The 25,775-nt window shown below is 43.9% G+C and overlaps 1 long non-coding RNA gene across 2 annotated transcripts; it reads left to right on the forward strand.

Moving 5' to 3' along the window:
• LOC119851899 lies at window positions 1–22,512 on the forward strand. Of its 2 annotated transcripts, XR_005291448.2 has the most exons (4): window positions 1–804; window positions 2,169–2,267; window positions 19,101–19,204; window positions 22,388–22,512. It is a non-coding gene; the product is annotated as an uncharacterized LOC119851899 (long non-coding RNA). The 2 variants fall into 2 exon arrangements; XR_005291447.2 differs by lacking the exon at window positions 22,388–22,512 and having other exon boundaries at window positions 19,101–19,351.
• The last annotated feature ends 3,263 nt before the right edge of the window (window positions 22,513–25,775 follow it).

Genomic DNA, 25,775 nt, shown 5'->3' on the forward strand with positions numbered 1-25,775 from the left:
CAGCTGGTCATGAGCAGGCGAGGCCTTTATAAAACCCAGGAGCTGGGGCCTGCAGGCAGGCTGTAATCACTTCCTGGAGAGAGAAAGGTGTGCTCAGGACTATAGATGGCAGTCTATGGTTACTCCCTGAGCAAAAGGTGTTGGAAGGCTGGCAAAATACACAGAGGGGGAAGCTGGGTAGATAGGAGATGGCTCAGGGGAATAACAGCATAGTATAGGAGAGTGCAAACCTTGGTTGGTGATTAGAGGGCCTATGGGCTGGAACCTGGAGTAGAGAGCAGGCCTGGGTTCCCCTACTAGCCACTGGGGATGTGGCACAGACTAGGCAGAGGATAGTGGACTGCCTAGAATAATTTGTCCTGGAAAGACTTTGATGCATCCTTTCTCCCCACCTCCAACATAGGGACCTGGCTGGAGGGCTGAATCACAAAGAGGAGGCTGTGGTTCCTGGAGTGAGAGGGGTCTATAGGGCAAGAGGTTGATGGAATAGACCCTGCCAGAGGAGAGCGTGACACCTGATCAGTACCAAGGGCAGGCAGGAGGCGGTGTTACTAGCAGGGAGTGGACCCCATGCCTGTCCCTTAAATGGTTTGGGTCCTTACTTAAGAAACCACTTTTCATGACTTACTGCTGCAGTCAGTGGAAGAGCCTAGGCTGGAACCTGCTAGCTTTAAAATAGAAGGTGCTGGTGTTAGTGTTCTCCATTGGGGCCCTGGCTCTGGAATCCCCTCCAAATCCCATCTGAAATAGCCTTGGAATCTATTGACCTTCGGTGCATGTGTTCACTTGAGTTGCTGCAGAGAGGTAGGCATTAGAACTGCATGGGGAGGAGACTTTTTTTGTAGTGGCTGAGTTCTGCTAGCTGTTGAGGAGAGAAGATAAGATACAATTTTGTATTTTGCTGCTCTTTAGTAACTTGTGTCAAAGCATCTCCAGCATTGAAAGCCACCCCCTCTTTGTTGTATAAAGCAAAACCAGTAACTAATAAGAGCTCACTCATGCCTTGTGCAAGCCTGGGGTACAGGGCTTCTCGTTGTGCTGCCCCAGGAGCAGTCTGGGAATCAGTTTTGCTGTCAGCTGCCTAAGTCACAAATTGACTCTAGACTTGGAATAGTGTTTGTCCCAGGCACACTGGCTGATGTGTTTGGCTGGGCAGAGCATTCTCCATCCACTCCAGCTCACTTGCGTGTGTGGGATGTTACAGCCCTGCAGCAGCTGGTGGCACCCTGCCAAGTCACCCATGGGCTGGTTAGCAGGTGGAAGGGATTAAGATACCTCCTCGTCCTCTTGCACAGGCATGTAGGGTGGGCCACAGTCTGTCCCATCATAAGTAAATATGTACTTGGAGTTAAATGATTTAAATACAGTCAGAAATAAAAAACTGCCATTCAAGACATTGGGGAGAACTATTTTTTTTAATGTCCACAGCCCCAGTAACTTAAAGATGTCAGTGTAAATAGCTTGGAATCCTGCAGAATCTTGTGTGTATGTGTCTAAAATCCTTGCTTCAGATAGATCTGAAAACCCACATCTTTAATAACTTCCAACTTTAGGAAGCAAGAAATAGATGCACTTTAAATGGCACAAAACTGGGGCATTCTGGGATTTAGAGCATCCCATAATTCCTTGCAGTAGCTGTAGCCATAAAGGGACAAGCGAGAGGGGAACCAGAAGACATTATTTTAGTTAGCTTAACAAAGAAGTTTAAGAAGTGCCTTGATCACTGTCTACAAGTACCAATATGAGAAGAAAATTTCTGATACTAGAGGGCTCTTTAATCTAGCAGGCACCAACAAAGCAAGATCCAGTGACTGGAAGCTAATGTGAGATAAATTCAGATTAAAAATAAGGTGCACCTTTTTAACAACAAGGTTAATTAACCATGGGAACACCCTCCTTGGGACGTGGTGGATTTGCCATCACTTGGAGTCTTTAAATCAAGACTGGATTGCCTTCTAAAAGATGTGCTGTAGCTCAGACAGAAGTTAGGGGCTTGATTAAGGAATCTCTGCATAAGCTTCTATAGACTGTTATGCAGGAAATCAAACCAGATCAGAATGGTCCCTTCTGGTCTTAAAATATATAGATCTATTACATATACCCAATACCACAAATGATTATGTACCTTCAGAATAGGTACAGGCAGAAAGCATGTTTTTTCTTCACAGATATTTTTCATAGGTTTCAAACAATCAGGAAGGATTTTCACTAAGGATAATGGCTGAATCCTGGGGATCTGAACCAAAACTCTTGATCCAAACAAAGAGGTGAGGACTGTATTTGAAATTGTGGATCTGAATTTAACCTGTGGCTCCAGTCTTCATAATGCACTGAACACAAACTGTAAAATCACACACTCTCAAACACCAAGCGGTTCTAAATCCACGTCCAAATAGGCACGGGTGCTGACTCCATGGATGGGGCTAGAGCAACCACAGGGAAAAAATGGTGGGTGCTAAGCACCCACTGGCAGCCCCCCTCTCAGCCCTTCCAGTGCCTCCTGCCTGCGGATCAGTGCCTCCCCCACCCTTCTGCACCATTCAAACAGCTGTTTTGTGGTGTGCAGGCGGCTGGGGGGGGGGGGTGGGAAGGGAGAGGAGGGAGGACCTGGCATGCTTGGAGGAGGAAGTGGAACTGGGTGGGAAGAGGCGGATGGGGCCTTTGGGGAAGGGGTGGAGTGGGGGTGGGGCCTGGGGTTGAGAATCCTCTAGCATTTTGAAAAGTCAGCACTTGTGCAAACAGGCATTTTGTATCTGGCACCAACCTCCGCATTAGAGGCTTATTCACTCCTGTGCAGGGAGTGAGCACAAAGTCTATGTGATACATAAATGTTTAGATGGGATTTAAGGAGTGCCTAGTTCTTGTTCTGGACATAGATGAATCACCCAAACTCCTTAGTACTGACAACTTTCACCCTCTTTCAGGATTTCTCTTCTCCTCTCCATGTACGCAGATCATAACAACTGGAAGAAAACAAATCCAGTGTTCATTTAACATTTTAAATTGGCACCCTGCAGGTTATTTTAAGTCCTTGTGTTTGGCCTATTTTTTTAAAACTTTCTTCCTCGCAGCCTCTTTATAGCATTCTCTTGAATATTCTTTTCTCTGCAACGTGAGATAATGTAAAAAAAAATAATAATAACTTTTCAATTAGCTCTGACACTTTCATATGAAAATTGGTTTTATATTTGCTAAAGGCCTATAAGCAGTATTAGGGAAAGTAGATGAGATCTTCTCCTTATCCGGTGTTGCTGTATAACTGCATATGGCCAGAGAATGAAACTATGGGAAGATGAGATGAGTTACCTTAGGACATTGCTAGTGGTACCTACATTATGTTCCGTGTTTAGATGCCATGGTAATACGCATCTTTGAAATACCTGCAACAGATGTGACTAGATTAGGTAGATGATGTTATGGGGCCAAATTCATCTCTGGTTTAACTTTCTTGATTTTGATAGAATTATGCCAAGAATGCGTTTGATTTGATGTCTGCTTTTCCTGAAGTGGTAAATCTATTGTATTTTTTAAAAATTGTAGATGCTCAAGAAATCAAGATCACTCCTTCAGATACTTTTTGGAAGACATTTTAAAGTCCATTTAGTGCATCCTTTATCCATTGGACATTTATAGAGCAGGAAGCAGAAATGCAGGTTTCCCACATTGGCCAGCCAATGTACTTCAACCCTGACCTAAAGGACCCACCTCTGTGGAGCTTGGAGATAGTTTAGTCTCTCTGCTCAGTCTGTACCTGGTCTCTGTACTGGAACTGCCAAAGAGGTTCAGTTGAAGTGGTTGGTTCTCCTCTCCATGGCAGAAGACCCATGTGGGACCAAATGCTCATTATACATAGCAAATGTCTGTGAAAAGTTAAGGGCTCTCAGGACTAGCTTGCACTGAAAACTTACATCAGCATATCTACATCTCTCGGGGTGTGAAAAAAGCCACTCCTCTGGGAGATATAGCTATGCTGACCTAACCTGCAGGGTCGACAGCACAAGGTCAATAGAAGAATTCTTCCGTTGACCCACTACCACCTCCTGGAGAAGTGGCTTGTGTGTGGAGATGGCAAAACTCCTCCCATCACTGTAGTGAGCCTCTATGCTGTAGTGTTTCAAGTGTAGACATAGCTTCAGTTGCCAACCCAAATTTAGATAATTTTAAGGTTGTTAAATTATTCCCCACTTACAAAAACAGCTGTGAAACATGTTACACATTAGTTATAAAATGTCTGTCACAGGCAGGTTGATGTTTACATCCTTCAGGCATAGGTAGCTGGTTATGTCCCTTCCTGGTCATCCTTTAGCAGAGCTATGGATAGTAAGCTCACTTAATATTTCCTCACAAATTAATCTCTTCAGTCCTGTGACCATTTGTGATGCTTTGCATTGGAAGCAACTGTCATCCCCAGGTGGGTACCATACACACCTCCCCTTCCCCCACATGGTCTCTGATCCATTTAAATTCTATCCCAAGAGATGCACTGATTCCTGCATCTTCTGCCCAGCCCACATTTGGAGCTGTGCTGGTCAGCTCTGGGCCTCTTATCTCCAGGCAGACTTCCCACAACTGGGAGTCCCCACAGCTCAGGTTCCATCAGTTAGATTAAAATCTAGCTTTTCTGTGTACAGTAGGACTGGTAATGAGGATACTTTTCTGTGGAAAAGTTTCAGTGAAAAACTTTTGTTTTCAAAATTTCCCCCCAAATTTTCAAATATTTCAAAAAAGCATATTTTCCTATTACTCCTTTCCCTTTGGGGAGAGAAGGGGTCACAATGAACCCCCAAACCAAAAGAATCACTTTGATTTTTGGATCAAAATAAGAATTTTTCATTTCAAATAGATTCCAAATGTGTGTGTTTTGAATGGTTTCATTTAAAAGTCCAGAACTTCAAATGAGGCAAAAAAATTCTGAAAACATGTTCATACAATCCAAAAAGCTCTTTTTCATCAGTGCTGTGACACAAAAATTCAACCAGCTCCAATATATAGTGATTTTTATTTTTAATATGTCAGTATTGTGATTGGGGTCTCTGTGTGCTACTGTAATATAAAAAGAACTAAATTTGTCAAAGAACATGATAGCTACATACAAATACTGAAGGGTGAAACGTCAAGGATAGAGAAGTGGTTTGTTTGTTTGTTTGTTTGTTTAGTTTTTTTAGTATCTTATAAGAGGTTTAACTAGGAGCAATGGAATGAAACGAAGGGCTTGTCTACACTGCCCTGCAGTTCAAACTACCTGGATGTGAATAGCTGTGCACATCAAAATACTCTCTGTAACTTCCCTGTGTGGGTACTGCTGTTACAAACTAAAAGGCTCCCAGGTTTCAGAGTAGCAGCCATGTTAGTCTGTATTTGCAAAAAGAAAAGGAGTACTTGTGGCACCTTGGAGACTAACAAATTTGAGCATAAGCTTTCGTGAGCTACAGCTCACTTCATCAGATGAAGTGAGCTGTAGCTCACGAAAGCTTATGCTCAAATAAATTTGTTAGTCTCTAAGGTGCCACAAGTACTCCTTTTCTTTTTGTAAAAGGCTCCCAGTTCATGTTTATAGTCCTGTTTGAAGAGGACTATGTATTAATGCAAAGTAGGAGTCTTTTAGCTTGCACCCGCAGCATATACATGGGGGAATTACAGCTCAGCACTTGGGTGCACACAGCTATTCACACCATTGTGGTCTGTCTGTCTATCAGAAAAATTTCTTGATGGGCAGATCCATTGGGCTGTGGGATGACATTTTGAGGAGAGGCTGAGGGAACTGGGATTATTTAGTCTGCAGAAGAGAAGAATGAGGGGAGATTTGATGGCTGCTTTCAACTACCTGAAAGGGGTTCCAAAGAGGGATGGATCTAGGCTGTTCTCAGTGGTGGCAGATGTCAGAACAAGGAGTAATGGTCTCAAGTTGCAATGGGGGAGGTTTAGGTTGGATATTAGGGAAAACTTTTTGTCTAGGAGGGTGGTGAAGCACTGGAATGGGTTATCTAGGCAGGCAGTGGGATCTCCATCCTTAGAGGTTAAGGTCAGGCTTGACAAAGCCCTGGCTGGGATGATTTAGTTGGGGATTGGTCCTGCTTTGAGCAGGGGGTTGGACTAGTTGACCTCCTGAGGTCCCTTCCAACCCTGATATTCTAGGATTCTGAGGTAGCCAAGCAGAAGTCCTATCACTTGAGATATTTAAAGCTAGACTAAAAAAAAATGACCAGAAAATGTTATAGGGAATATGAATGGAACAGATTTTCCAATAGATATTTTCTATCTCTAACTTGTCTGAATTCATGCAGGAAAAATTGCTTGTGGCTAAAAAATACAATAGAACATCTTCCACTCATTATGTAAGTTACTGAATACTTAGACCCAAACATGTCTGTGACAGAAAATACCTTTTGTAATACGTCCTCTGATGCACCTTGTCTGTTGCTAAGCAATTGATTTTTGCCTAGATTGTGTCCTGTGCAATGTTGGGGTTACAATCTGTAAGTCTGTTACACAAGTAAGTGTGTCTTCTAGTGGCTGATCCACTACAGAATAACTGCTTGCCACTGCTAATGGAGTTTCTCCCTTACCTTAGCCGACAGAAGTTCATGCATTTAGTGCAGAAGGTCCTACATTATCTCCTTCTCATCAACCATGCAGAGCTAGTTACAATGTGGTGCCCAACGTGGGACTAGTCCAGTGGGATTCAAGATGCCCTTTCCTGGGTGGGGGAGGGAAGTATGGGGGAGGAAAAGTGAATGTTCTGTGTCGTCCTCCCCCACCGGCCAGTCCACTAGAGCAGGGGTTCTCAAACTGGGGGTCGGGACCCCTCAGGGTGTCATGAGGTTATTACATGGGGGGTCATGAGCTGTCAACCTCCCCCCAAACCCCGCATTGCCTCCAGCATTTATAATGGTGTTAAATATATAAAAAGGTTTCTTAATTTATAAGAGGGGTGTCGTACTCAGGCTTGCTATGTGAAAAGGGCCACCAGTAAAAAAAAAGTTTGAGAGCCACTGCACTAGAGGATTACAGCCTACTTAGCTCAAATGGTCTAGAGGCATATGATGGTCACAGTTTGTTCAAAGCCTGCTGGTAACCCATGAGGAAGTATTTGTTACACTTGCACAGAAAACGCGTTAGATTAATCTATAAATATCTGTGCTAAGCTCATTATTGTGATATCTGAGGCATCATGAAGGTCATTAGGTGAAGGGCAGGTCATTGACTAAAGGATCAGGGTAACAAAGAGGCTTTAATAGAAATCAGACCTTCAGAACTCTCTGCAGGCAAGTTATGCGGTGCATAGAGCTTTGAACATGCAGCGTTCAAAGACGTCAATTGGAAGCAGTTGTAGCTGAAGTTGGTCAGTTGTATGGAGACTGAACCTAAGAATGAAATGAGGCTGGGCTTAAACAAGGACCTTTTTGCTGTATTATCTTGATTATTTTGTATACTATGTTCACTTCTCACTATTCCAATCCAGTTAAACCCACTGTAGCTAAACTAAAAGACAGGCTTGGCTGAATGGATGTTGGCAAGCTAGACCAAGGTTTAGAAGTAGAATAGAGAAATGTCAGCTTCTGAAATAATTTGCAGAGCCAACCTCCCTGAAACAGTGTCAGAATTTCTGCTAGATCTGCAGAACATGTAGCCAGATGAATTTGTGGATTGCCATCTCAGAAGTGCAATAATTAATATTCAGGACTACCTTCCTATATACTGAGGCAAGCCCCAGGAATACAGAAGGCAGATACATTGGGTTTACTATGATCTATACAGACATTTTTAAACAAGAGGTGTTTGTAGGAAACAGCTACACCCTACAGACCATCAGTCTTCCACACAGCATGCCTTCTTGGTTTGTATCCCTCGTTTACCAAGGACAACACCCTGCCTCGTACGCTTTCAACATGTAAGAGGGTTTTATATGTTCCCATATCCCTAAGGGCAGCTAATCATCGAGAGGAGTCCTTACCCAAAGTCCCTCCACTTGGGCTGCAGTAACCTGGGTTCTTAGCTGCTAATTGTTGGTGCCTCCACCTGACTGCTTAAGATAGTCAGGCATCCTACCATACCTCCCTACATATTTTAAACTATCCCCAACCCGCTACTTACCCCTTAACTTGCCTGACATCTTGTGTGTGTATATACATACACACTCTTCTGATACCTCCAAAAGGATGAACCAACAATCAATGTACACTTAATTTACAAGGGGAAATATAAAGGAAGCATATGAAGGAAAGGGGAAGAGGGATTTAGAGTGGATACCATACAACCCACAACTAACATTCCACCCAGAGTGGATTTCCCTGGAGTCACTAGTGCAGTTTACTCCACACTAGTGGACTCTGTAATGTAGAGAAACTTGCGTGCCTTGATGAGTCATTGCAGGCCTAAAGGTAGTTGAGTGTGGCAAGATTGTGAGGGAGTCAATTCACCTGGGGGCTAACCTCTCTGTGGCAGCAATAGTAGCTACTATCAGTGGGAAAAGTCCCCCCCCCCCTTGGTGTTTCTAAGCCCAGTTGCTTCTTCCCAGAGTAGTTCAGCAAACCCCTTTCAGGGCAAAATAGGCAACACCCCAGGGCAAGGCAAGGCAGTTGGGGGACAGCTGAAGCACCCTCAGGCAAAACCATAGTCCTGTCATCCCCCCGCCCCCCCACTCCAATTGCCTTAGTCAGCTGTCCATCCCCCAGGGTTTGCCCAGTCATGAGTCACTCAACACTCCTGGCAAGATGAGCCCCTTGCAGTCTTCCTCATCTGTCATCTACCTGGCAGCAAGCTTTGTTTCCTTTTTCATCAACCCCATTAACATGGGTTGCCTACAGGCATCTAACGTCTGAGTAGTGTAAGCAAACTGGGTGTGGGAGGTTGGGGCGTGCTCATTAGGCTCCCTGTAATGGATCAATAGACTCCACTGATGGCAAGTAGGGCAGCTGTTTTGCAAAAGGACATGTGACCTGCGTGGGTTGGGAGAAGTAGAGTCCCAGGAGCAGAAAGCAGGTTGTTTTCCCCCTAACTCTGAGCATTTTGCAGTAGGTTAGTGATCTTGTTAACTTCCCAAGAGGGAAGCACTGGCAGTGTTTGTTATGGAAATGGGGGAAATTAGGAGGGAAAACTTTTATTTTATTTTAATGATATACCTTGAATGTTTGATTTTAGCCAAATTATTTTAGTCAGTTTATCTAACCATTAGGATTCACCAGCTCTTTCTTATTTGAACATAATGGTAGGGAAAGGAGTCATTTACATTTTGCTATTCCCAGTTTTGTCATTTTTTTTCTTGTAACAGGCTTTTTTATTTATATGCTTAATACTGATTGGTTGGTTAATTAGTTAGCTGAGTGATTCCACAGTCCAGCAGAGGAGATAGGTTCCAACTGGAGATTTCTGCAAGCAAGAGAAGGGAAGATATAGTTGTAGTGCTTTTGACTCAGGAGACTGAGTAGAGCTGATGATCAAAGACCAGTGGTGGTGCTAGCCCTTTGGGGAGCCCTCCACACACAATGCATGCTCATAATTAATAGGCAGCCTCTTTAAGTTTAGTCTGCTTATGCCTAGCAGCTGCTCTGACAAAGACTCTAACTGAGACTCGGCTGAACTCAACCTAAACTTTTGGAACTCCGAGTTACTTCACATTGTGTTTCTATAGGGACTGACCTGTTTAGAGTTTGGTTTTTTTAGTTCTATTTGTGCATAACTGAAGATAATGTCTGTCTGAAGTCACTTAATTTCTACTACATAACAAGGCTATTATGATTCCTTATCTTTATAAGTTTTTATAAAGTTGGTACTTAATTTTTAAGTTCATTCCTTTTGTTCTTTTTGGACTTGATTGTGGAGAGGTTGACCCTATGCAATTGTTGCCGAAAATCCTCAATGATTGAATTCTGGGTCTTCATGTGCTTTTCTGTAGGAGTTATGTTGAAGCACTAGGAGAGGGGTAGTGAAGTAAACTCTTGCTCAGCCAAAGGTTACGACAGCATACAAGAAGTAAACATATTGTATTGGGGCTAGCCAAGTTGAATTGACTTTTCTGCTGGGTGTATCTTGCAAGAGCCTAACTTCCCAGACTTGAATATAGTTCATGCAATTTTGGTTACATTTGCTGTATGGGTGAAAGTTCACGTATTTCATTCTGAAAGGTTAAAAATAAAATAATTCCTCTGCTTTTTTTAATTGAAATAGCTCCCAACATTTCATGTGGCCAAAGCAGGATGGGTTCTGCCCTAAGGTCTGGGAGGTTGTGGGAGAAGGTTGGGTGCTGCCCTTTTGGGGTGAGGCTCAGGGGTCAGCTCCTGACCTGCAGGGCTGCCTGGGCTCAGCTACTTGCTCCAGTCTTGTGACCTGAGGCACAGGGTTGCTAGCACACTCGGTCATATTTGTCCTGGACACCTCCCTGTCAAGGGGGCTGAGCCAAACCTGAGCATTGCTATAACTCTGTGCAGCAGGAGACAGGTTGCGATGCCCATATCTGGGAGCTGAGCCCAGCCAGCCCTGTGGGACAAGAGTTGCTTCAACTGGGACACGGGTTTGTGGGTCAAAGTGGGATAGTTCCACAAAACCCAGAGCTGTCAGGAGATCTGGACAAAGTGATTACAATTGACTTTCTGCAATAATTATGGCACTACTTTGGTAGTTTAGCTCACTGCAGATCTCTTTTTAAGCTTTGCTCTTCCTTCCAGCACCAGACTGTAAACAGTATAAAATGCTGCAGTTTGCATTTTAATTTCTCCTGGGAAGATTGACCACATAGCTAGAGCATCTCTTGTTCTTCAATGTCTCTGCTGACTTCCAGGCAGGGGCGTGGCCACAGGTGGGTCTGCTGCCCACCCAATTAGCAGCCAGGCCCACCCAAATCTGACCAGGAGTGTAGTGCTGCCACAGCAGCCCGGAGTATCGCTTGGGCACCTGAAATGCAGGACGGAGCTATGTGCCCACCCTTTGGAAACCTAGGTTCCAGCAGTTCTGCCTTGCCATTTTCTGAGCCACCCCATGCATGTGCCCAGCTTGGCAGGTGGAGCACCAGGGCTAGGAAGAGAGCATGGTGTCCGGGGAGAAGATGAGCTAGCACAGTCATTGCCCATCCACCTGAAAGTTGGGGCCCACCCAAATTTCTACTCCTAGCTATGCCACTGCTTCCAGGATGACAGGAGAACAATTTATCTCCAGACATAATATAGAATTATAGAACCACAGGGTTAGAAGGGACTGCAAGGGTCATCTAGTCCTGCCAACATGCAGGATTTTCTGTGTCTAAATCATCCAAGACCGATAGTTCTCCAGCCTCCTTTTGAAAACCTCCAGGGAAGGAGCATCCCTAGGCAATCTGTTCCATTGTCCTACTGTTCTTATAGTTAGGAAGTTTTTCTGCAGATTTAATTTTAAATCTGCTATGCTGCCATAGCCTCTTATCCTGCCTTCTGTGGCAAGACAGAACAACTTTTCTCCATCTTTTTTTATGGCAATCTTTCAAATATTTGCAGACCACTATCGTGCCCCATCAATCTACACTTTTCCAAACTAAACTACCTAGTTAAGAACATAAAAATAGTAATACTTGTTCAGACCAAATTTCCATCCAGCCCAGTATCCTGTCTTCTGACAGTGGCCAATGCCAAGTGCCCCAGTGGGAATGAACAGAACAGGTAATCATCAAGTTAGAATGTAAAGAAATAAGAAGCGATGCAATGGATAAGACAGAGTCTGTCTGGGCAAAAATTACATTGGGGAAGAAAACTAGTAAAGCCTCTCCTGCGATAGTGCTTGGGGTGTGCTATAGACCTCCGGGATCTAATTTGGTTATGGATAGAGCCCTTTTTAATGTCTTTAATAAAGTAAATACTAATGGAAATTGCGTGATCATGGGAGACTTTAACTTCCCAGATATAGACTGGAGGACCAGTGCTAGTAATAATAATAGGGCTCAGATTTTCCTAGATGCGATAGCTGATAGATTCCTTCATCAAGTAGTTGCTGAACCGACTAGAGGGGATGCCATTTTAGATTTAATTTTGGTGAGTAGCGAGGACCCCATAGAAGAAATGGTTGTAGGGGACAATCTTGGCTCAAGTGATCATGAGCTAATTCAGTTCAAACTAAATGGAAGGATTAACAAAAATAAATCTGCAACTAGGGTTTTTGATTTCAAAAGGGCTGACTTTCAAAAATTAAGGCAATTAGTTAGGGAAGTGGATTGGACTGAAGAACTTATGGATCTAAAGGTAGAGGAGGCCTGGGATTACTTTAAATCAAAACTGCAGAAGCTATCGGAAGCCTGTATCCCAAGAAAGGGGAAAAAATTCATAGGAAGGAGTTGTAGACCAAGCTGGATGAGCAAGCATCTTAGAGAGGTGATTATGAAGAAGCAGAAAGCATACAGGGAGTGGAAGATGGGAGGGATCAGCAAGGAAAGCTACCTAATTGAGGTCAGAAGATGTAGGGATAAAGTCAGAGAGGCTAAAAGTCGAGTAGAGTTGGACCTTGCAAAGGGAATTAAAACCAATAGTAAAAGGTTCTATAGCCATATAAATAAGAATAAAACTAAGAAGGAAGAAGTGGGGCCGCTTAACACTGAGGATGGAGCGGAGGTTAAAGATAATCTAGGCATGGCCCAATATCTAAACAAATACTTTGCCTCAGTCTTTAATAAGGCTAAAGAGGATCTTGGGGATAATGGTAGCATGACAAATGGGAAGGAGGATATAGAGGTAGATATTACCATATCAGAGGTAGAAGCGAAACTGAAACAGCTTAATGGGACTAAATCGGGGGGCCCAGATAATCTTCATCCAAGAATATTAAAGGAATTGGCACCTGAAATTGCAAGCCCATTAGCAAGAATTTTTAATGAATCTGTAAACTCAGGAATAGTACCGAATGATTGGAGAATTGCTAATATAGTTCCTATTTTTAAGAAAGGAAAAAAAAGTGATCCAGGTAACTACAGGCCAGTTAGTTTGACATCTGTAGTATGCAAGGTCCTGGAAAAAATTTTGAAGGAGAAATTAGTTAAGGACATTGAAGTCAATGGTAAATGGGACAAAATACAACATGGTTTTACAAAAGGTAGATCGTGCCAAACCAACCTAATCTCCTTTTTTGAAAAAGTAACAGATTTTTTAGATAAAGGAAATGCAGTGGATCTAATTTACCTAGATTTCAGTAAGGCATTTGATACCGTGCCACATGGGGAATTATTAGTTAAATTGGAGAAGATGGGGATCAATATGAACATCAGAAGGTGGATAAGGAATTGGTTAAAGGGGAGACTGCAACGGGTCCTACTGAAAGGCGAACTGTCAGGTTGGAGGGAGGTTACCAGTGGAGTTCCTCAGGGATCGGTTTTGGGACCAATCTTATTTAATCTTTTTGTTACTGACCTTGGCACAAAAAGTGGGAGTGTGCTAATAAAGTTTGCAGATGATACAAAGCTGGGAGGTACTGCCAATTCGGAGAAGGATCGGGATATTATACAGGAGGATCTGGATGACCTTGTAAACTGGAGTAATAGTAATAGGATGAAATTTAATAGTGAGAAGTGTAAGGTTATGCATTTAGGGATTAATAACAAGAATTTTAGTTATAAGTTGGGGACGCATCAATTAGAAGTAACGGAAGAGGAGAAGGACCTTGGAGTATTGGTTGATCATAGGATGACTATGAGCTGCCAATGTGATATGGCTGTGAAAAAAGCTAATGCGGTTTTGGGATGCATCAGGAGAGGCATTTCCAGTAGGGATACAGAGGTTTTAGTACCGTTATACAAGGCACTCGTGAGACCTCACCTAGAATACTGTGTGCAGTTCTGGTCTCCCATGTTTAAAAAGGATGAATTCAAACTGGAGCAGGTACAGAGAAAGGCTACTAGGATGATCCGAGGAATGGAAAACTTGTCTTATGAAAGGAGACTTAAGGAGCTTGGCTTGTTTAGCCTAACTAAAAGAAGGTTGAGGGGAGATATGATTGCTCTCTATAAATATATCAGAGGGATAAATATAGGAGAGGGAGAGGAATTATTTAAGCTCAGCACCAATGTGGACACAAGAACAAATGGGTATAAACTGGCCACCAGGAAGTTTAGACTTGAAATCAGACGAAGGTTTTTAACCATCAGAGGAGTGAAGTTTTGGAATAACCTTCCAAGGGAAGCAGTGGGGGCAAAAGATCTATCTGGTTTTAAGATTCTACTTGATAAGTTTATGGAGGAGATGGTATGATGGGATAATGGGATTTTGGTAAGTAATTGATCTTTAAATATTCAGGGTAAATAGGTCAAATCCCCTGAGATGGGATATTAGATGGATGGGATCTGATTTACTATAGAAAATTCTTTCCTGGGTATCTGGCTGGTGAATCTTGCCCATGTGCTCAGGGTTTGGCTGATTGCCATGTTTGGGGTCGGGAGGGAGTTTTCCTCCAGGGCAGATTGGAGAGGCCCTGGAGGTTTTTTTGCCTTCCTCTGTAGCATGGGGCATGGTTGACTGGAGGGAGGCTTCTCTGCTCCTTGAAGTTTTGAACTATGATTTGAGGACTTCAATAGCTCAGACATGGGTGAGGTTTTTCATAGGAGTGGTGGGTGACATTCTGTGGCCTGCGCTGTGCAGGAGGTCGGACTAGATGATCAAAGTGGTCCCTTCTGACCTTAGTATCTATGAATCTAAGTGATCCATCCCCTGTCACCCATTCCCAGCTTCTGGCAAACAGAGGCTATGGACACCATCCCTGCCCATCCTGGCTAGTAGTCAATGATAGACCTTTTTTTAACCTTGATATAGTCTTGGCCTGCACAGCATCCTTTGGCAAGGAGTTCCACAGGTTGACTACATTTTGTGGAAAAAATACTTCCTTTTGTTTGTTTTAAACCTGCTGCCTATTAATTTCATTTGGTGACCCCTAGTTTTTGTGTTTTGAGGAGTAAATAACACTTCCTTATTTACTTTCGCCACACCAGTCATTATTTTATAGGCCTGTATCATATCCCCCCTTAGTCATCTCTTTTCCAAGCTGAAAAGTCCCAGTTTTATTAATCTCTCCTCATATGGCAGGTGTTCCATACCCCTAATCATTTTTGTTGCCCTTTTCTGAACCTTTTCCAATTCCAATACATCTTTTGGGAGATGGGGCAACCACATCTGCTCACAGTATTCAAGATGTGGGCGTACCATGGATTTATATAGAGGCAATATGATATTTTCTGTCTTATTATCTATCCCTTTCTTAGTGATTCCCGATGTTCTGTTTGCTTTTTTGACTGCTGCTGCACATTGAGTGGATGCTTTCAGAGAACTACCCACAATGACTCCAAGATACTTCAGTTACGAGAGTTTACTAGGGTTTAACTTCCACTTTTTAAGGATGCCTTTTTGCCTTTCACTGCTTCTTTTACTTTGTTGTTTAGCCATGGTGGCTCTTTTTTGGTTCTCTTACTATGTTTAATTTGGGGTATACATTTAAATTGAGTCTCTATTATGGTGTCTTCAAAAAAGATGTCCATGCAGCTTTCAGGGATTTCACTTTTGGTACTGTACATTTTAATTTCTGTTAAACTAACTTCCTCATTTTTGTGGTGTTCCCCTTTCTGAAGTGAAATACTACAGTGTTGAGCTGCTGTGGTGTTTTCCCTGCCACGGGGATGTTAAATTTAATTATATTATGGTCCCTATTAGCAAGCAGTCCAATTATATTCATCTCTTGGACCAGATCCTGTGCTCCACTGAGGACTAAATCAAAAATTGCCTCTCTTGTGGGTTCCAGGACTAGCTGCTCCAAGAAGCAGTCATTTAAGGTGTCAAGAAACTTTCTCTGCATCCCGTCCTGAGGTGACATATACCCAGTCAATATGGGGACAGTTGAAATCCTCCATTATTATTATTTATTGAGTTTTTTATTTTTATAGCCTCTCTAATCTCCCTAAGCATTTCACAGTCACTATCACCATCCTGGTCAGGTGGTAGGTAATATATCCCTACTGCTATATTCTTCTTATTAGAGCATGGAATTATTTTCCATAGAGATTCTATGGTACAGTTTGGTTCATTTAAGATTTTTACTTCATTTGAGTCTATGCTTTCTTTCACATATAGTGCCACTCCTGTTCTGTCCTTCTGGTATATTTTGTACCCTGGTATTACTGTGTTCCATTGATTATCCTCTTTCCACCAAGTTTCTGTGCCTATTGTCGTAAATATAAAGGGAAGGGTAATCACCTTTCTGTATACAGTGCTATAAAATCCCTCCTGGCCAGAGGCAACATCCTGTTACCTGTAAGAAGCTCAGCTAACCTGGTTGGCATCTGACCCAAAGGACCAATAAGGGAACAAGACGCTTTCAAATCGGGGGGGAGAGAGGGAAGGAGGGAGGGGGGAAGAGGGTGGAGAAAGGCTTTTGTTTATGCTCTTTGTTTACGTGTTTGTTCTCTCTTGGGAGTGAGAGGCCAGACAGAAATCCGTCTTTTCCAACCCATCCTAATCCAAGTCTCCAATATTGCAACTAGTATAATTCAGCCAGGCAAGGCAGAGTAGTTTATCTTTTGTTTTATGTGAATTTTCCCTGTGTTAAGAGGGAGGTTTATTCCTGTTTTCTGTAACTTTAAGGTTTTGCCCAGAGAGGGATCCTCTGTTTTGAATCTGATTACCCTGTAAAATATTTTCCATCCTGATTTTACAGAGGTGATTTTTACCTTTTCTTTAATTAAAATTCTTCTTTTAAGAACCTGATTGATTTTTCATTGTTCTTAAGGTCCAAGGGTTTGGGTCTGTGTTCACCTGTACAAATTGTTGAGGATTATTATCAAGCCTTCCCCAGAAAAGCGGGTGTAGGGCTTGGGGGGGAATATTTTGGGGGAAGACGTCTCCAAGTGGTCTCTTTCCCTGTTCTTTGTTTAAAACGCTTGGTGGTGGCAGCATACTGTTCAAGACCAAGGCAAAGTTTGCAACTTGGGGAAGTTTTTAACCTAAGCTGGTAAGAATAAGCTTAGGGGGTCTTTCATGAGGGTCCCCACATCTGTACCCTAGAGTTCAGAGTGGGGAAGGAACCCTGACATGATAGAGTGGTGGGATCATTTTGAACCAGAGATCATTTTGAACCAAAAGAACTGACCTGAAGAGGGGTTTTTTTTAAGCTGAGAGCAGCTAGAGGGTTTTCTGTCTAATTGCCTGGAGACAGAGGTGTTAGGTTTTTTACAAAGGGATTTTTCTTTTTTGAGCTGGAGTTTTCTCTACCTAAAGGCAGGGTAGTTAACCTCCTGCAGGGAAATTCACAAGTTTTTGTTTGTTTTTCCCCCCTAACTCTTGGGTATAGCTAGAGTTAAGTACAAACAAAAGCCTTTCCTTTCCCAAGATTTGAAAAGGAGTACTTGTGGCACCTTAGAGACTAACAAATTTATTAGAGCATAAGCTTTCGTGAGCTACAGCTCACTTCGCTGTAGCTCACGAAAGCTTATGCTCTAATAAATTTGTTAGTCTCTAAGGTGCCACAAGTACTCCTTTTCTTTTTGCGAATACAGACTAACAGGGCTGCTACTCTGAAACCAAGATTTGAAAGTATCTTGTTCCCTTATTGGTCCTTTGGGTCAGGTGCCAGCCAGGTTAGCTGAGCTTCGTAACCCTTTACAGGCAACAGGATGTTGCCTCTGGCCAGGAGGGATTTTATAGCCCTGTATACAGAAAGGTGGTTACCCTTCTCTTTATATTTGACACCTATTATATCAATGTCCTCATTTAAAATGAGGCACTCTAGTTCACCCATCTTATTATTTAGACTTTTAGCTTTTGTATATAAGCACTTTAAAAACTTGCCACTTTTTAGCTGTCTGCCATTACATGATGTAATTGAATGGGACACTCTTTCATTTGACTGTTTCTCATCAGATCCTACCCATATTTTATCATCTTCCATCTGCTCTTCCTTACTAGGACATGGAGAATCTCCATTAATAGATCTTCCCCTAAGGGATGTCTCTGTCCAAACCACGTGCTCCTTCACACCTGTTGGCTTTCCCCCAGCCCTTAGTTTAAAAACTGCTCTATGACCTTTTTAATGTTAAGCGCCAGCAATTTGGTTCCATTTTGGTTTAGGTGGAGCCCATCCTTCCTGCATAGGCTCCCCCTTTCCCAAAAGTTCCTTCAGCCTTTGCTCATATGGCTCGCATTCCATCCCTTTGAACAAATTGTCATTTGCCTGTGGGCCTTTCCAGTTTCGTTACATCCTTTCTATACAGTGGTGACCAAAATTGGACACAGTACTCCAGCTGAGGCCTGACAAGCACCAAGTAGTGGTACTATCCCTCCTGTGACTTGCATGCTATGCCTCTGTTAATGGAACTTAAAAGTGCATTTGCTTTTTTATTATTTTTATTTATTTACTGGAACAGCATCACATTGCAGACTCATGTTGAGGCTGTGATCCACCACAACTTCCAGATCCTTCTCAGCCTTGCTGCTGCCAAGCCAGTTATTCCGCCATTCTGTATTTGTGCATTTGGTTTTTCTTCTCTAGTGTGACACTTTACCTTTGTCTTTGTTGAATTTGATTTTGTTGTCTCTAGCCCAGTTGTCTCAAATTTTGCCCCCTTCTAACACAGTAACAAATGCACATTGTAACTTTAAAATATCATTCATTTCCTACCTGGTGATAAGCGCTTCTCCTTGCCCCATGAGAGCTTTCTGGTGGCTGTTCTCATTAAAGTAGGTAGCTTCCTTTTTTGTTTTGCGTCGGTTCAGCTTTTGTTCTGAGTAACTGTGTTGTGCAGAGAACAGCCAAGGTTTATATGGTAGTGTTCATTACCTTCATTGTTGTTGTTGCCGAGATGTGTGTGTTTTGGAGTTTGACTTCCTTCCTTAATAAGGAGATTACTGAAGAAAATGCAGAGTTAATAACTTGGACCACTTTAAGTCACCCCTTTCTAGAATGGGTTTTGGGGTGTTTTTTCTTCCTCATTTGTTCTCCTTGGTTCCTTGCACTGAAGTGTTTTGGTACCTTACAGGGTGGATCAAAGTTATAAAAACAAATATAAGGCTGGAAATCGTATAGAAATTTGTCATGAGCTTGTATTGATGATTGGGTTTTGCACATTGGCAGACGTATACTAACCTTTCTGTTTTGTGAATCTATTTGATAAGAGACATGAAGCAGCTCAGGTGGGGGGTGCCTCCTGATAGAGGGGACTGGACCTGTATCCGAAGGAGACTCCAGAGGAGGAAGCACAACCAGAAGACAAGACTGGGTAAGAGGAGAGAGGGGGCAGAAGAATCCTGAACTCCTTGGAAGGATCCAAAAAACTCAGAGGATGGAAGAGGAAACTTGTGCAGAGGTGTTCGGTTATTCTTTCATACAGCTGTAGACTTCTTGTGCTGTGTCTGAGTACAGTATGCGAGTGGTTTAAGTGTTGTTGCAAAGTCTGTTTCATTTGCTTTAACTGTCAGAATACCCACATGGGCGTGCAAAAACTATGGGGGAGGTTTGAGGGGGAAGCACTCATAGATGTTTAAGGCCTGAAGGGACCATCATGATCATCTAGTCTGCCTCCTGCATATTGCAGGCCACAGAACCTTGCCCACTCACTCCTGTACTAGACCCAGAACCTCTGGCTGAATTACAGAAGTCCTCAAATCATGATTAAGTCTTAAGAAACAGAGAATCCACCATTTACTCTCATTTAAACCAGCAAATGACCCCCTCCCCCATGTTGCAAAGGAAGGTGAAAACCCCCCAGGGTCTTTGCTAATCTAACCTGGGAGGGAAATTCCTTGCTGACCCCAAATATGGTGATCAGTTAGACCCGGAGCATAAGGGTAAGACCCACACGCCAGATACCGGAGAAAACTCACGGTAGAGAGGACTCTGAATTACTATCTAATGTCCCATCACCAGAGGTGAAAGTAAGCCAGTACGCCCCAGTACAGCGTACTGGTAAGAGACAGTGCACTGTACTGGGACCAGCTTTCCCAGAAGGCAATTTAAAGCCCTGGGGTAGCGGTGGCGGGGCTCTGGCGGGGATTTAAAGGGCTCGGGGCTCTGGCAGCTGCTACCACAGTGGAGCCCCAGGCCCTTTAAAGCTCTGCCAGAGCCCTGGGGTAGCGGTGGCAGCCGGGAGCCCCCAGGGCTCCTCAGTGATTTAAAGGGCTGAGGGCTCCGCTGTGGTAGTGGCAGCTGGAGCCCTGGGCCCTTTAAATCGCCCCTGAGCACCAGGGTTCCCAGCTGCCTCTGCAGCTGGTAGCTTGGGGGTGATTTAAAGGGCCCCGGGCTCCCAGCTGCCACTACTGCAAGATTTAAAGGGCCTGCAAGATTTAAAGGGCCTGGGGATTTAAGGCCACACCTCTTCCAGTTGAGGCCACACCTCCTGCTCAGGACTCCAGCGCACTGGTAAGTCCTCTAACTTACTTTCACCCCTGCCCATTACCAGGTGTTGGAGATATTTACTACTAGCAGTTGCAGATGGGCCACATGCCATTCTAGGCAATCTCAGATCATAAACTTATCAAGCTCAGTCTTGAAACCAATTAGACGTGTTGCCCCCAGGACTCCCCTTGGGAGGCTGTTCCAAAACCTCACTCTTCTGCTGGTTAGAAACCATCTCATTTCAAGCATAAACTGATTGATGGCCAGTTTGTATCCATTTGTTCTTGTGCTGACATTGGCCCTTTCCTTAAATAACTCCTCTCCCTCCCTGGTATTTATCCCACTGATGTATTTATAGAGTAATCATATCTCCCCTCGGCCTTCATTTGGATAGGCTGAACAAGCTAAGCACTGTTCTTGGGCTGTGGAGCCCCAGAACAGCTGGGGTCTAAGGCCCTACATCCCAGGAAGGGGGCCCCAACATTGAACTCTCTACCCCAGGAGTGTGCCTGAAAGGCCAGACATAGCCAGTGTCTAGATGCTGCCCAGACTCAGTAAGCTTAAAAGCATATGGGATCCAATGTTTACAATTTAATACAGCAGCTCGGTGACCATTCTCAAGGGGCAGCTCAGGTAGGGTTGCTGTAGTAATGGAAACTTATAACAGTATGGTGTCGGAAGAAAGGGCAACAATCCTAATGTCCCTTCTTACACCAGTGTTGCCCCTCTGACAAGTGGTGGTAGGCGTCCAGAGCCTTGCAGGTCAGCACCCCCAGTGGAGGAGAAATCAATGACACTGATTCTGGGTGTATTCTAAGTGTATCTTGTTTTATTTACACACCTCTACCAGTCCTGGAGCAGAGGTGGTCACAAACAGCATGCAAGCAATCCACTCTTACAAGGATTTCAGCCCAACAGCAATGTCTAGTTCCAAGGGAGCATCTTGTTTTCAAGAATTTCCTCCAGTCAGGTCACAAGGCTCAGAGCAAACTCTCTTGTTGCTCACACAGCTCCCTCGGCACAGAACCAAAACCAGCAACACTTAGCACATTTCCTCAAGATGGAACATTTGCTTGCACCCTAAGGAAAATAACTTGGTAGACTACATGCATGAGTGTTAGCTGATAGTATGGCAGGTGTTATCAGTGAGATATTCTTTAGTACAAACAATAAAATAGAAATGCTGGCATATTACTGGGTGCACAACTCTCGGCCTGTCAAGGTCTAAATGGCAGATACAAGGGCAAGCAGAGACATAAACTGCGAGACATAAAAAGATGACTGGGGCAGGAACATTTGAGGCCTTAGCCCAGCAGTGGAACTTAAGCAGGGCCACTGCTGGTCTGACTTTTTCAGTATGGTTGAAGATCTGGGAGATGAAGCAGACTCCCTGCAGTCACCAATCTACATCTGAGCATAGATCAATCCTAGTGGAGAATCAGGGCCCAGAAGTTTATTTTTGTGACCAAATTTCCTTGCTTTAATAATGTGAAGAAAATGATGGTGTTTTTGTTTGAATTCTGAGTCCAGTTCACTACCTGAGTAATTAAGCTGAATGCTGGGGAGTTCTGGGAATGAAACCTCACCTGTTGCCAATGGTCAGTAGGACCCTCTGCACAGTCTCGGGGTTGAAGTAACTTTTATGAGAGGAAAGGCCTGTGGCTCTACAAAGCAGGGCACCCACCAGTCCCCCCCGCTCATCCCTCTTTTGCCCTATCATCACTCTCAAGTAACCACTGTGCACTGGGGCACAGTAACCCCTCTCCTACCACCCCGGGAAGGTCTCCTACATATGCGGTGGTTGCATTAACCCTGCATGGATTAATGTATCCTGTTCTGCTTTCCCCTTCATGCAGGGGTCTCTGCACAGGCAGTGGAGGTTATTTCAAAGAGCAAATGAAAAGGAATAATTCACTAGGGGGCAAAAGTATTCCTCCTCCAGAGGTGCACTTTTACAATTTATAACTACGGTAGCAGATTACATGGCACGCTAGAACAGTGATAAAGTAAAACAGACACACTGTATTAACTCACCTATAGTAATCAGTCTTCTCATTTTATAACCTAGATACGACATATTGTTTACGTGACTCTCCAGAATGATTTCTCCAAGAGATGATGATTCACCCTACACACTGCTGCAAAGATTAAAGAGTCCGCCACAGCCTTAATGTGCTTCACTTTAGCAGAGGCAACCTTTTTGTAATAAAAAGGAACAAAATGTAGAAGTTCAGGCTTCAGCCACTTCCCCTGAATGGTCTCTAAGGCCTTGTCTATATAGATAACTTGCCATTCGGTAATCATTGGCTAACCACTGTTGTCTGAGGTGACGCATAGGGGTGGCATGTAGGGTCAAGGGCCCCCCGGATTGGCCTGCCTAGGGGCAGGGAGAGGGGCTATGTCTTCTCAGTGCGCCTACCTCCTGGCAGGCTTGGCCCCTGGCAGCCAGGCCTGGATGGGGAGAGAAGGGGGTGGGACCAGTGGCTTCTCATGCCAGCTGCTCTGGGTCACTGCTCCATGCAGTGCAGCAGCTGTCTGAGAGAGCCTGGCTGAGCCGGAGCCCCTCTCCCCCAGCACATTTCATTCAGCCCCTGTCTCTGGCAGCTGGGCTCAGGTGGGGGGAGGGCGCAACCTACTGCCACCTCCCCTGCCAGGCTCTCTCAGGCAGCTGCTGCCCTGCACAGGGCAGCGATCTACAGGGGTCACCTTCAGCCAGGTGAGAAGTGGCTCCATCCCACTCCCCAGTCAGGCTTGGCTGGTGGAGGGTGGCTCAGCAGGAGAAGGACAGAGCCCCCTCCCTCCACTTGCAGGTAACCAGGGTGGGGAGAGCATAGTGACCCAGAGCTGGGCACAAGGGACGGGGTGGGGTCATTGGACAGAGAGGAGATCCATGGGGCAGTCCTCTGTCCTCCCCTTTAGATTGTGCCCTTCCAGTATGGGGAGGCATGCGTCGCTATGTTTTTTGAAGTTGCTCTAGCACAGACAAAGCAAGCTACAATTTACTCTGGTGGAGAGGACCCCCTGCTTGAAACCAGAGTATGCGCAACTGGAGTAAATCACAGCTTTCCTTGTCAACTCTTGGCACTTTCCTGGGGTCAGCTACTTCGGCAGCTAGTCATCAGTTGCTGGAGTCAGAGGAAGTCCCCAATGTAGGTGAGGTCTTGGATCCTGAAATGTTCCTGGAAGTTATATTCTCTATCAAAGAGAGCTGGTAGCTGTGGGGAGTGTGTACTTGCATTCACATTTTGGATGGAAAATAGTGTTTGGTTGTAGTATTGTGGTAGTGCATTCTTAACATCTAAGAGGAGAGTCCCAGCCCTGAAGATCTTGCTATCCAAGATATAACGAGTAAATTCAAATAGGAGGGAGAATGGGGAGGAAGTACAGAGTAACACTGATAACGATCATGTGGCTACACAAAACGGCGAGTGTGCAACTTGCTGAGTGTTGCTACTTCCCCAGAATTGGAGCATCAGGGTTGGGAAGGAGGGGTCTTTTAAATCTGAGATTTCAGGCTTCATTGTTTTGCCATTGGGCCAGACATGCCCAGAACTGAATCGCCATTCCTGGGCAATGACTTTAGCTGCAGCCCTGTTTTGGGAATCTTGTTAAAGCAACTTGTAAGGTAGGAAGGGAAACTACTAGACAGAGGCACTACAGTACAGGAGAGAAGGGAGAGGCTAACACCCAGCTGTTTTATCTGTAATGGATTTGACAACTTCACATTACCAGCCACGCTTATGTATGCACCTAATGTTATTTGCTGGTGGGTACACTTTTGTGTACAGAATGTTGATCACCCTGTGGAGGGTAATTGGCCATTTACATGTGCCATGTCAGGGTGATAAGCTACTAATCACTAGGCAATAGGTTCTGGAAAAATTATTCAGCCAAATACCTCCACAAAGCGGAATTTCAGTGTAACCACACCATGAAGCCATCATGAATGCTCCTAATAATCCAGTTCTATTCTGACTGTGTTAGTTCATTGGAATCTTAACTCCATAGCATCTATAGACTTTCATTTTGATCTGGGGAGTTGTTTAGCAGGTGGTAATTTTAGAGCCTGGATAAGAGGAGCTGCCTGCCTATTAGATATAGGACCATACTTAACAGCCTTATGGGGGGTGGGGTTGAGTTTTCAGGATACTGGAGAAAGGAAAGCTTTCAGAGCATGTCTGAATGTGATCATCCAGCCTACTGTAGTCCGGATAGTGGAGATAATATTTAATAGTGACGACATACAAATCGGGCAGGGTATAGACATGTTACAGTAACTTGTGCCCAATAAATAGGGGTCTCCTCCACAGTTTTTGTGGCTTAATCACTTCCTAGAACTGTAGATGTGTACTGTTGCTTCAAATCTCGGGGCAGGGGAGGGGGGAGGCTGAGTCTGGGGAAGGTTCAGGTAGAAGCTCTGTAATTAAGCAGAAAGAGACAGCTTCAGGGATAATGCTGTTCTCACAGTTCTTGTTCAGTGTTTGAAGAAAGTGACTCTTTCTGTGTTTCCATACCACTGTCCCATGACAATAACTACTTAAAATCCTAGGAATGACCCCAAGGTTGCTCCTGCATTTTTTTTATAGCCACCTTATAATTTTGTATTTATTTTTTTACGATTGACATTAAGGAAAACAGTCAGACCTGTTGTAAGCATCTTCAGTTCCACTAATATCAGATTTCAGAGTAGCAGCTGTGTTAGTCTGTATTCACAAAAAGAAACTGAGTACTTGTGGCACCTTAGAGATTAACACATTTATTTGAGCATAAGCTCGCATCTGATGAAGTGAGCTGTAGCTCACGAAAGCTTATGCTCAAATAAATGTGTTAGTCTCTAAGGTGCCACAAGTACTCCTTTTCATTTTATTAATATCAGAGTTGGATTCTCAATCGGTCTAAAATTGAGCCCTTAACATTATTTTTTGTTCCAAGAAGAATCTAGTGATCTGATTTATAAGCCATGAAATGACTGTTATGATATTGGCTCCTTGTGGGAATTTAAGATTTATATCCTCTCTTATGCTGTTAGGCTAGTATTTTCAGTGGGGCATAAGGGACATGCCAGTCAATGGGAGCTGGACACTGTTATGTTCACATTGTACACAAAGAGATTAAAAACATAAAATACTTTTTATGGAACGTTGCAAAGTAACACTGCTTTTTTGTAGAATTCAGAACCATAATACAAAAGAACCCAAAAACAGAGAGAGACAAAGCAGGCTGCTCTCTAAGGCAGAGAGGCTCATCTCAACCCACCTAGCTCTAGGCTTACTTTTTGCCGAATAGCTGCTTAAGGCCCAGATCACACATTCTCACAGAGCCCCCTAGCCTACAAGCAGGACCAGGAAAACCCTAAAAGCTTGAAGAGCTAGCTTGTAATTTTAACATAACTGTCACAGGCACCTCACTCCCTTATGCCCCTTGGGAAATCCTAGCCTTATGACACAAAGGTGATT

Source organism: Dermochelys coriacea, chromosome 2 (assembly GCF_009764565.3).
Source record: "Dermochelys coriacea isolate rDerCor1 chromosome 2, rDerCor1.pri.v4, whole genome shotgun sequence".
NCBI classification, from domain to species: domain Eukaryota; kingdom Metazoa; phylum Chordata; order Testudines; family Dermochelyidae; genus Dermochelys; species Dermochelys coriacea.